Genomic DNA, 11,098 nt, shown 5'->3' on the forward strand with positions numbered 1-11,098 from the left:
CAATTGCTGGGTCATAGGGTAGCTCTATTTTCAACATTTTGAGGAACCTCCATGCTGTTGAAATTGCATTTTTAATGAAAGAATAAATTGATGAATAAATTCACGATGGAAAAGTCCAAACTATTCAGGTATTTTGGAAGAACTCCTTGAGCTCCCTTTCTCATCCCTTCCCATCTCATCCCAGTCCCTTTTCTGAAGGTAATCACCCTTAAGGGTTTCGGGTATCCTAAGCTTTCATCTATGTACTTGCCTACTGTGATAGTTCATTGTGTATGTCAACTTGACGGGGCTATGGGCTGTCCAGATTAAACACCATTTCTGGGTGTGTTTCTGATGGTGTTTCCAGATGAGATTGGTATTTGTTTTGTTTTTAAGATTTTTTTTTTTAATTTATTTTATTTGACAGAGATTACAAAGAGGTAGAGAGGCAGGCAGAGAGAGAGAGGAGGAAGCAGGCTCCCTGCTGAGCAGAGAGCCCGATGCGGGGCTCGATCCCAGGACCCCGGGATCATGACCCAAGCCGAAGGCAGAGGCTTTAACCCAATGAGCCACCCAGGTGCCCCGAGATTGGTATTTGAATTGGTGGACTCGGCAAAGTAAATCGCCCTCTTCAGTGTGGGTGGGTATCATCCTGAAGAAACCTGAATAAAACAAAAAGGGGAGAAAGGGCCAAATCGTCCCCTTTCTGCCTGCCTGCTTGAGCTGGAACGTCAGTTTTCTCCTGCCCTGGGGCTGGAACTTCGACCATCCCTGGGCTGTCCTGGCTCTCCTGCCTTCAGACTCAGACTGGGATGATACTGCTGGCCAGCTTGGGTCTCAGCTTGCAGACATCAGTTTGAGGAACTTCTCAGCCTCCATAATTGCATGAGGCAATTCCTCATAATAAATCTCTGTCTCTCTCTCTATTCTATTAGTTCTGTTTTTCTGGAGAACTCTGACATGTACACAGTACATACATTACATGTATATGAACTTACTTGTGAAAAAAGATAGCTGTAGGGCCCCTGGGTGGTGCGGTTGGTTGCGTGTCTGATTTCGGCTCGAATCACGATCTCGGGGTCCTGGGATTGGCTCCACTTTGGGCTTCCTGCTCACCTTGGAGTCTGCTTCTCTCTCTCCTTCTGCCTACCCACAGCGTGTGCTCTTTCTTTTTCTCTCTCCCTTAAATAAATTTTTAAAAATCTTAAAAAAATAAGATAGTTGCATGTAACATTTCTATTGTGTCATACACATTGTCCCACAGCTTGTTTTTTTCCCACTTAACTATATGTCATGGGTAATTTCCTATATGCACGTATTTATGCCTATTGCACTTCAAAATAATCTCTGCATAACATTCCATAGTATCTGTGGCTGTCCTGTTAACTCCTTTAACCAATCCCCCACAGGCAGGTGTTTAGGTGGCTTTGAGTTTTGCCCTGTTACAGACGATGCTGCAACAACCAGCCTTTGTGTACTTGCGCCAGTCTCATAAATTGAGAGAAGTGGTGTGTTTGCTGGAGTGGGAGGAAGAGAGATGAAGTTTCAGCGGACAGAGTATAGCCCCGAATCTTGCAGTGGTGGCAGGTGCCCCATGTGACTGTCATCCGGGAAGTTCATTGTGGAGGCTGTCTGAGGGCTTTGGTAGGTGCCTTCTAGCTCCAAGGATTTGAGATTGTCTGATTGAGCCAAGGTCACATCCCATGACCAGAGCTGCCTCTCTGGTCTGCTAACTCCCGGGCCCACACTCTGCTTCGGCCAGCTCTCTTAGGTCCCACGAGGTGAAGGAGTCTGGGGGGGGGGGGGGGGGGCTTTAATTTGGGGGAAACTGTGTATTGTTTTGATGAAGACTGTTCTGACTTAATGCTTTCCAGCTCCAGAGAGACCACATGCCACCCCTGCACAATAGATATGATGAAGCCAAGAAATAAACTCTTCTCTAGCAGCAGGGGTGGTGAGGAGACCACTGTTTTCTAAGGAAATGAAGGCTCAGAGAGGGGAAGGAATTCACCCAAGGCCACACAGCTAATTAGTAGCCTCACTTTCTACCTGGGGGGTAGAGGCAGCACCTTCTTCCAGACGCAGCATGTTCCCTGGGAGTGTGAATAGGCTGGAGGTTTTGGAGCAGGACAGGGTGAAATTGTTAGCTCTGAATTGAGTCTTTTTCTCAGCCTCTGCTCCTGCCCAGGATGAGCCCGTCAGAGACTGGGAAATGGTAATATTGCAAATCCTACCCTCCTAAATCCTACCATATGTGTCTAGGGAAGGGCTGTCGACCAATACCAGTTCCAGAACCATTCACACGAACTCACCTACTTCCTGGAGTCTCTATGCTGGTGTAGAAGGAAGTGGTAGTTGAGAAAAGAAACAAATACAAAACTCATGACCATTTAAAAGCATTTTCTGCTCTCAAAGGGCCTTTCCATCTTTTATCTGCTCATCACAAAGTAGGAAAGGCAAGCCCTACGTTTCACATTGCAGAAATGAGGACACTGAGGCCCACTGAGAGATTGAGGTGTTTGCCTCAGGTCATGCACGCATCAAACTGGCCAGAATGTTGGTGGAGGGACCCTGGTTTCCTGATTCCCAGCCAAAGGCTTTTGCCAACACGTTTGATCGCTCCCCAGACTGCCAGGGCCCTGTGATCAGCATCTGGTGCGTGCCTGTGCCCACCTCGGAAGAGACACTGCACTGTGTCTGGCCTTTTATGTCCAGAAACCATGTGAACCTGACAGTCTGTGACCCTTGAAGAATGAGGAGGGCAGTCTGGCTAACAGAATCCAAATGCTTAGGACCCGGATGTGGAAACGCCCAGCCACGGTTCGGATGGGCCCCGACCAAGTATGGAGCAACTCTTCAGCCTATTAAACACGCAAGTGTCTGTAGCCTTGAATGGGTGAAAATGATGCTCAAGGGAGTCTTTAGGGAAAAAAATAAGAGAGCAGAAGGCTTCTCTGAAGGGACTGGAGAAGCCCAGCTGGCTGAAGCAGAAGGTTTGTCTGAGGGAAGAGTGGGAAGTAAGATTGGGGAGGCAGGTAGTTTTTTTCCAAGATGGCTGCAACAAGATCTCTCATTCCGCAGGCTCTTCTTACAATGTGACTCTGACACCGCCCCCAGTGAGATACAGGGGCTATGGTCTTTCCCCTCACAACCGGGTAGGCTTGTGATTATGGCCGAAATGAGGTTAAGTGACTTTGGAGGCTAGGTTGTAAAGGGGTTACAGTTTCTACCTTGTTTGCTGCAACACTCACTCCTGAAACCTCCAACCTCTCTGTGAGTCACTGGACAGCAGCCATGCTGGGAGGAAGCCCAAACTAACTCCTACGGCAAGATCACAGGACGCAACTCTGAGACTGCGTGGAGAGAGAGAAGCCTGGCTGTTTCCAGCTGCTCCAGCCCCATCGTCCCCGTCCCTTACCCCTCCAGCTCCAGTCACTCTCCTGCCGCAGCCTTCTGAGGGACCCTGAGCCTGAACAGTCCAGCTGAGCCCTTCTCCCATTTCTGACCCACAGAAACCAGGAGACTAATAAAAGAGGGCTGACATCTTAAGTCACTAAGGTTTGGCTTTGTGGCAAATGAGGTTGGTGGAAGCAGGATACCATTGTACAAAGAACACTGGCTTGGGAGTCAGGAGAGCTGCATTCCTACGTGTGGCCCTGCCAACAACTTGCTGTGGGGCCTTGGGCAGGAAATTTGTCTCTGAACCCTGATTTCATTATTTGTAAAGACAATATACTAGGGTGAAATGATTTAGAGAGACCTTTCTAGTTCTAAAAATTCCTTTGTGGTGCCACACCTCAGAGAAGTTAGAACTTTATCCTTAAGCAAAGGGGGAATGATTGAGCGGAAGACATGCTGAGAGAAGGTTCTAGAGAGAAAAAATGTGTGAATGAAGACAGAGCTGGGGAATCCTTCCTCTTTCTCAGACAGGTGGAGGTGAGCACTGAAGTGATGAGAAGCCCCAGAGAGGTACCTGACAAGGGGAGGAGATAGGAGGGGGAGGGGGGCAAGTCAGAGACATGCAGTTCACCGGCCAGGTTCAGAGCCCACAGCTGCAAAGTACCAAACAGTCCTCTCTGTCCCTTTCTACCTCAGACCCATCCACCTCCATCTACCTGAAAGACCAGCTATTTATCAAATCTCTGCTCTATCTTCCTGGTGGGATTTTTCATGCTTTCCCCGCTCTGGAACAAGCCCACAAGGCTCACCACTTTGTTCAAATGGAGCTAAGATGAGACTAGCCTTGTGCCCATTTCTCAGATGTCAGGGCCTCGAGCAGTAATCACCACAGGTAGCCCCGCCCAGGGAGAAAAGCCAGGCCAAATGCTTTCAGTAACTTCCTTTATGGGTCTGCCCAGGACCCCTGACCTTGGGCTTTGTTTGAGTCTTTAGCTGTGGAGAATTTGGGTTACATGATACTCCCACTGCCACAGAATCTCCAGGCTGCCATTTCTATAAGACAGAGGTAGTCCTAGCTCTTGGCTGGGGATGGTCTCTCAGGAAAACAATGGGCAGGCTGGTGCCAGTGGGGATGGAGTAGGTTTGCTTCTTAGCAACAAAGGGAGCATTTGAGTAGAAAAGAAGCCTGCGGGTCCTCTGGGGCTGTCTCAGTTGGTTATTTCTCTCTGCTCCTACACAACTTCAGGCAGCTCAGGGACCTGGACTCCCGTTGCCCGTAGCCTGTGACCGGCACCGCCCCTGAGTGAAAGGGGGCTTTGGGTCTGCAGTCCTCGAGTGGAGGAGTTGACTTTTTCCACACCAACCCTGGCAAAGGCTCACACGTTATTCAGAGAGCTACAGAAATGGGAAGGCTGCAGCCGAGGAGAACTAGGAAGACAGCATTGGGAGGGCCGAGCTATTTGAAATGGGCTCTCCTGTCGGACCAGGGGTGAATACTGAGCTTCTCTGGAGGGAGGTCAAGGACACAGCTGAAGCCTATGTACAGCTCCCTCCCTCCTGTGTCCGCGTGATAATAGCTCCTTCCTATTGAACCCTTGGTAACAGGCACTGTTCTCCACATTTTCCATGGATTATCTCACTTAATCCGTCACAACAGCTCAGTGAGGTAGGTCTACTATTATTCCTATTCTAGAGATTAAATATTAATAATTTTTTAAAACCCCAAGGCACATAGAGTTTTAAGTAAGCTAGGAAGTGGCTCAACCAGGATTATGAACCTGGACAGTTTGGCTCAAGAGGGCAACACCTAGCCATGAGGCTTACTGCCTGTCACACGACAAGCCAGCTACATGGACCCAGCCTCCGGGACTGCCTTCTGAAATGCCCCTTCAGGCCTGGCTGTCTTGGGGCCTACGTCATGCTCTGAATATGGTAACAGCCACCACCTCACTGAGAGCTCACCACGCGCCAGGATTGTGCTAAACACTGCCCGTTTAAACAGGGAATAGATATCGTTGCTTTCTCCATTCTACAGCTGAGGAAGCTGGGGCTCCCCGAGGGTTAATAACATGTTCAAGGTCAAGCTAGTAAGTAGCAGAGGCAGGATCTAAATCTGAACCGAAGTCTGATTCCAGAGCTCTAGGAGCACATTTTACCCATTCATTCCCTCAGCCAGCCACAAGGTTCTAGACCATCCGCGATGTGGCAGGCACTGTGCTCTACACAGGTAGATATGCACAGCGGCGATGTTCCTGCATTTCTGACTCTCTCTAGCTTAGACCGCTCTCCAGAACTGCAACTAGCTCCTGAATCCCACTGCCTGTTTGACACCACAATCTCAGGCGAACAAGTTCAAAATGGCACTCTTGATACTTCCTCCAAAGTCACTTCCCCCAAAGTCACTTCCCCAAAGCCTTCCTCAGTTCTGCAAACGGCATCACCATTCACACAGCTGCTCTAACCGGGACTCGGAAACCTCAAGGTCGTCTTTGAATCCATGCCCTACATCCCATCTATCAGCCTGTCTGCTTGACTTTATCTCCAAACACATCCTAAATCTTTCACAACTCTCTCCATCCCCCACTTTCCCCACCTATGTGTTCCCTATAGAGAAGTCAACACTACCTGAAAATATGAACCATCCTGTGTCACTCCGCTGGACCCCCAGGTGCTCCTAACTCATGAGGCCCTGCCCAGGCTGGCCCCTGTGCGGCCGCCCCAGCCTCGAACCCTCCCTGTCCTCCTGCCTTCTGCTCCTCTACCGTGCCAAGCTCCTTCCCTCTTTTGCCTTTGCTCAGTACCTCCCTCTGTCTGGAATGTTCTCCCCCAGATCTCAATTTAAATGTCACCTCCTTAGAAAGGCTGTTTCCCCTAGCTTCTATAAAGTAGTCACTCTCTCCTCTCGGCGTGGCTCTTATTACTAACGAATATTTTCATTTTTAGTTCCTATGCACTCGTCTCCCCCACCCACCAGAATAAAAAGCTCCCTGACAGCAAGGAGCTGACTTCTCTCTCTCTCTCTCTCTCTTTTTTTTTTTTTTAAGTAAAAAGGACCACAGACTTTATTAAAAGTCAGTAAAGGTAACATATAGTATGTACAGATGGCACATGATGCTGATCTTCGCGTGCTTAGATGTAGTGTACTTGTTGACGGTCATGTGCTTTGTAAGCCCATGATTCGCCATGACTATATTCTTAGCCAGGTGTTACATAACGCGTAGAAGGGATTCTTCAGTGTATGATAGATAATGCTGTAGAGTTGGTGTCCATGCACTGTTATCGAGAATTTTCAGTGCTAAGCAAAAATCTCCTGCTGCAATCTAAGAAAGAGAAAAGTGCACCACATCGTAGTCCAACACAGTTAGTTCCATCAAGTATTTGGCCAAAGTACGTTGCTCAACATCAACCTCTCCAATCTTAGATGCTCTCCGAAGGAAATGCAGGGGTAGAGGGTGGCCCAGACCAAAATAAGATCTTAGAATCTCCATTTCCATCTGTCTGATTTGGTACTTGGTCTAAGTGTTGTCAGTCACAAAGGCAAAGTCACCAGTTTCTGGAGGGTACATTTCTTCATATTTGCTTGCAATAAACATGGCAGTGACACCAACCAGCTGCAGCATCTTCTTGGGCACCCAATTATTCTGCGTGAACTGATCAATAATGAAAACGGTCATGTACATGGTCTCCTGAAATAACCTGAACTTCATCTGAACCTGTACTAGCCCAGTCAATAAGGTTAGCTCTCGTGTTTCCAGTGACTTCATGACCCAGTAGGTATTTTGGTCTGATGGCTTGCTCTTCCTCGAGTTGTCTCAGATAAGCATAAATATCTTTCACATATTCACTACAAAGGTTTGGATCAGCTCCATCTTCGGCATCCACACCATTCACTGCAAGAATTACATCAGAGAACGCCTGACACGGGTATTCTTCTTCAGGGGCACATCCAGATGTTTCTATTCGGCTTGGAGAGGGAGTAGCAACCAAAACAGGCTCAGGTAAAAGTTTTTCTTCTTTAATGGGCTCAGGTTCTGACACAGGCTTGGGTGACTTCTCCAGAGGTTTAGGTATTTTTTTAGCAATAACTTTTCCAGGAACCAAAGTTTTTGCTTCTTTTTTCAGAGGCAGTTTGGCCTGTGGTTGTTCGCTGACTTTGTTACCAATGTCGCCGAGGTCTGTTCTCGGCCGCAGCCCAGGCTTGGAGGCTGCAGTCGTGGTCAGAGGCACGTGCTTTGCGCCTCCCATGCTGATCTTCGCCTCATTTCCAGCATTAACTTCTGTGTTCCTGGTGACCCGGAGTGCCATGGCTTGCTCTCCACCAGGCAGCACTTCAGTGGGGAGAAGCAGACCACAGGACTCACCAGCGAGCCGAGGACCTGAACCCAGCACAGCTCAACAACCATTCCTCCGCAGCAAGCCGGAGGGGCTGACTTCTCTTATTCGTCATTTTCTTCTCAGCCTCTAATATAGTGCCTGGCACATAGCAGGGGCTCAACAAAGTGGCATTGGTGGATAAAGTTGGTGGGCAGCAAGGGGGGAGGGTACACAGAGGGATGTACGGTCCTTGGGAAATGACAAAGGAACAATAGTCTGGAAGCGGCACAAGGAAGTAAAGAACATGCTGACCCTTCTCTGAGCCTGAGGCCACGGGAGGAGGAGAGGGTGTGAGGCTTCCGAGTTTCCACTGTCACTCACCAGTCAAGGCACTTAGATTTCCTGAGCCATATGCCCCATTTGAAAATGGAAATAAAGCTACTATCACCTAGCTGCGTTGCTGGGGTCGGGGGCTCCGTTCAGATCCTCCCACTTCCCTGCCCTCATCTGCTAATTACCACTCCCTTGCTCACGTCTCTCCTCCGCCCCACAGGCCTTCTCTGCATTCTGGCCCCCCGATCGAGGCAAAGCTGTTCCCTCTGTCCAGAATGCTCTTCCTCCAAATGCCTGCAAAGGCTCATTCACCCCTCACTTGCTTTGGGTCTGGTCTCAAATGCCCAGCTCCTCACTGAGACCTTCCCTGGTGACCCCATTTGACACGGCACCCACCTTTCCCGAGAGGTACTCCCTCTCCCCTTCTCTGCTTTGCTTTTCCCCAAAGCACTTCCACACGCTGGCATGCTGCATCATTTACCTGGTTACTCTCTAGAGCCATTTGTCCTCCCCACTAGAGTGTAAGCTTTGTGAGAGCTGGGATTCAGCTGTCTCATTCACTGCCGCCCCAGAGCCCCTAGAACAGTGCCTGACACAGAGCAGGCACCTGGTAAATCTTTACTGGATCAGGTACTGTCACAGAACCTGACCTATAAAAAGGTTTAGTGAGTGGTAGGTGTTATTACTAATAACACGCACACTGTCTCTGGCCCCTGTTCCAGTGGCAGAGGTATAGCACAGAACCTTGCATGTGGAAAGAGGAACCCTACTGGAGATGGAAAGTCCTCTACCTGCTGCAAGAGAAAACCACGTGACACAGGCTCTGAGTGTCAGGGAGCGAAGGCAGGACGGCAGTTCCATCCCTGCCCCTCAGCTATGAGAGCTCCAGGGAGGGCATTTGAAGCAAAGGACAGTTCCCACATGGACATCAGGAAGGCTACGTGGGTCCTTAACACGAGTCACCAGTCTTCCAAGGGGTCTGTGGCTAGAATTCAAAGGGTTCATGAACTTGGCTGGGGAACGCTGCCTGTTTACATCTGCTCTCGTAGTGACTACATTTTAGCACTTCCTTCAGTCATGAAGGCAGGCAAGAATTTACCAGAACACCTGAGGACCTGTATGTAACTCAGCCCCCAACAGAAATCACACACATTTGGAAGTAGATCTCTTCTTCAAATATCAATATGTTCATCACTATTTTGAAATGGGTCTAAAACTTATTGCTAGATCTCTCTCTCTCTCTTTTTTAAAGATTTTATTTATTTATTTGACAGAGAGAGACACAGCAAGAGGGAACACAAGCAGGGGGAGTGGGTGAGGAAGAAGTAGGTTTCCTGCAAAGCAGGGAGCCTGATGCATTGCTTGATCCCAGGGTCCTGGGATCATGACCTGAGCCAAAGGCAGATGCTTAACAACTGAGCCACCCAGGCACCTCTAGATCTCTCTCTCTCTCTCTCTCTTTAAGTTGTGTGTATTTAATCAATCTCTACACCCAACATAAGGCTCGGACTCACAGCCCTGAGATCCAGAGTGATAGGCTCTTCTGACTGAGCCAGCCAGGCCCCCCATTGCTAGTTGTTGTTATTTCTTGTGCTAATAATTAGTCACCTTTACTACACATTTAAAAAATATGTTGATAGCTGTATTTCAGTATAATTGGTTTCCATTATGATTATGTCTTATTTTATGCATTTAAAAGCATTATTCTGAGAAGGCGCCAGTAGGCATCACCAGATGGCTAAGGGGTCCGTGGCCCACAAAACGAGGCCACAAGCCCCGGGGTTGCAGTACACACAGTCTGGTTGCAATGGGTGCCAGCCCCCCTAGGGGACCCCTTCCAAGGGGAACCTACACATTTGCAAGTTTGAGCCTAAGTCTGACAGAGTGGACTCTTTCTAGTCACTGGTGGATGGCGGTGCGCCACCTCCCCAACAGTGTCACCTTCTGACACTGTGATGTGTTTATGAATTGGCTTGTCAAATGAGCAGTAAGACCAGTGGGACCAGAGCAGGCAGTGGGGTCTCAAACTCCTCCTGGAACACCCCTATAAGCCAGACTAGATGGCTCACGGTCCCCTGGGAGTGCTACGCGCATCCCACCTTCCTGCCGGTACCTCGCCTCTGCCATTCCTTCCGGCTAGAATGCTGGTTCAGCTCCAGCCCCAGCCCCAAGGTCGAGCTACTCTAACATCAGATATTCCAATTGTCCAGCCTAATGTCATGTTTTCACACTCCAAGACCTATTATTCTGGAAGTTCATCTGCATACTTGCTCAAACACTTGAGCAGATCCACAGCTGTTTCTTGAAGCAGTGTATTGGCTCTGCTCCCAAGCAATTAATTGGCTGGAGGCGGGCAGTGGCCTTCTGTTCAGGCACTATGAAAGGCACGCGTGTCCGTCCTGAAAACAAAATCCCAGCTCCTCTACCTGTGTTACCAGTCTTGGTACCCAGAGCACCCAGATCTGAATTTGAGCCCGCAGCACAGAAACCTACCCTTTGCATACTCACAGAAGAGCTCAGCCTTGACCCCTCCTCCCCACGATCTGTTGGGTGCACACTCTTATCCCAGGTCAGTAAAACTGAACCTCAGGGTTAGAAACCAAGCACGGGCATGTTTTTTAAAGTTCCTTGGGGATTTTAACTTTCTGGAAACCTGTGATCTATATAGCTACCTCTCTACTTCTCAAACTCCATCATGCCCAGCGACCACCCTGGCTGCATACTGCCAGTCTCTCTGCCTAGAACCCATCCCCTTTCACCTATTAGTGACGACTCGTCCTTCAGATAGCAGGCAATTCATTGCCATTTTACTGTCCTACTCTCCCACGTGCACGTTAAATCCCTCCGTTGTGCATCTGCATCTCTCTTGGCCATTATTTGATTACTGTCACCTACACCACTAGACTGTCAGTGCCACATCAGGCTTACTCTCTGCTGCATCCTTACCAGCTAGCACAGTGCCCAGTACAACATAATGCCTCCATAAATATTTGATGATTGAATGAGTGTGAGGCAAAACGAAGTATTTGAAACCATATGGACCAAATATGTTCACTGATCACAAACTGAATTC

General features: G+C 48.8%; 1 pseudogene; it reads right to left on the reverse strand.

Moving 5' to 3' along the window:
• The window catches only part of LOC132006993 (G2/mitotic-specific cyclin-B1-like), an 11,927-nt pseudogene extending 4,244 nt beyond the window's left edge, over nucleotides 1-7,683 (reverse strand).
• Nucleotides 7,684-11,098: the final 3,415 nt, after the last annotated feature.

This window comes from Mustela nigripes, chromosome X, assembly GCF_022355385.1.
Source record: "Mustela nigripes isolate SB6536 chromosome X, MUSNIG.SB6536, whole genome shotgun sequence".
Classification (NCBI taxonomy): domain Eukaryota; kingdom Metazoa; phylum Chordata; class Mammalia; order Carnivora; family Mustelidae; genus Mustela; species Mustela nigripes.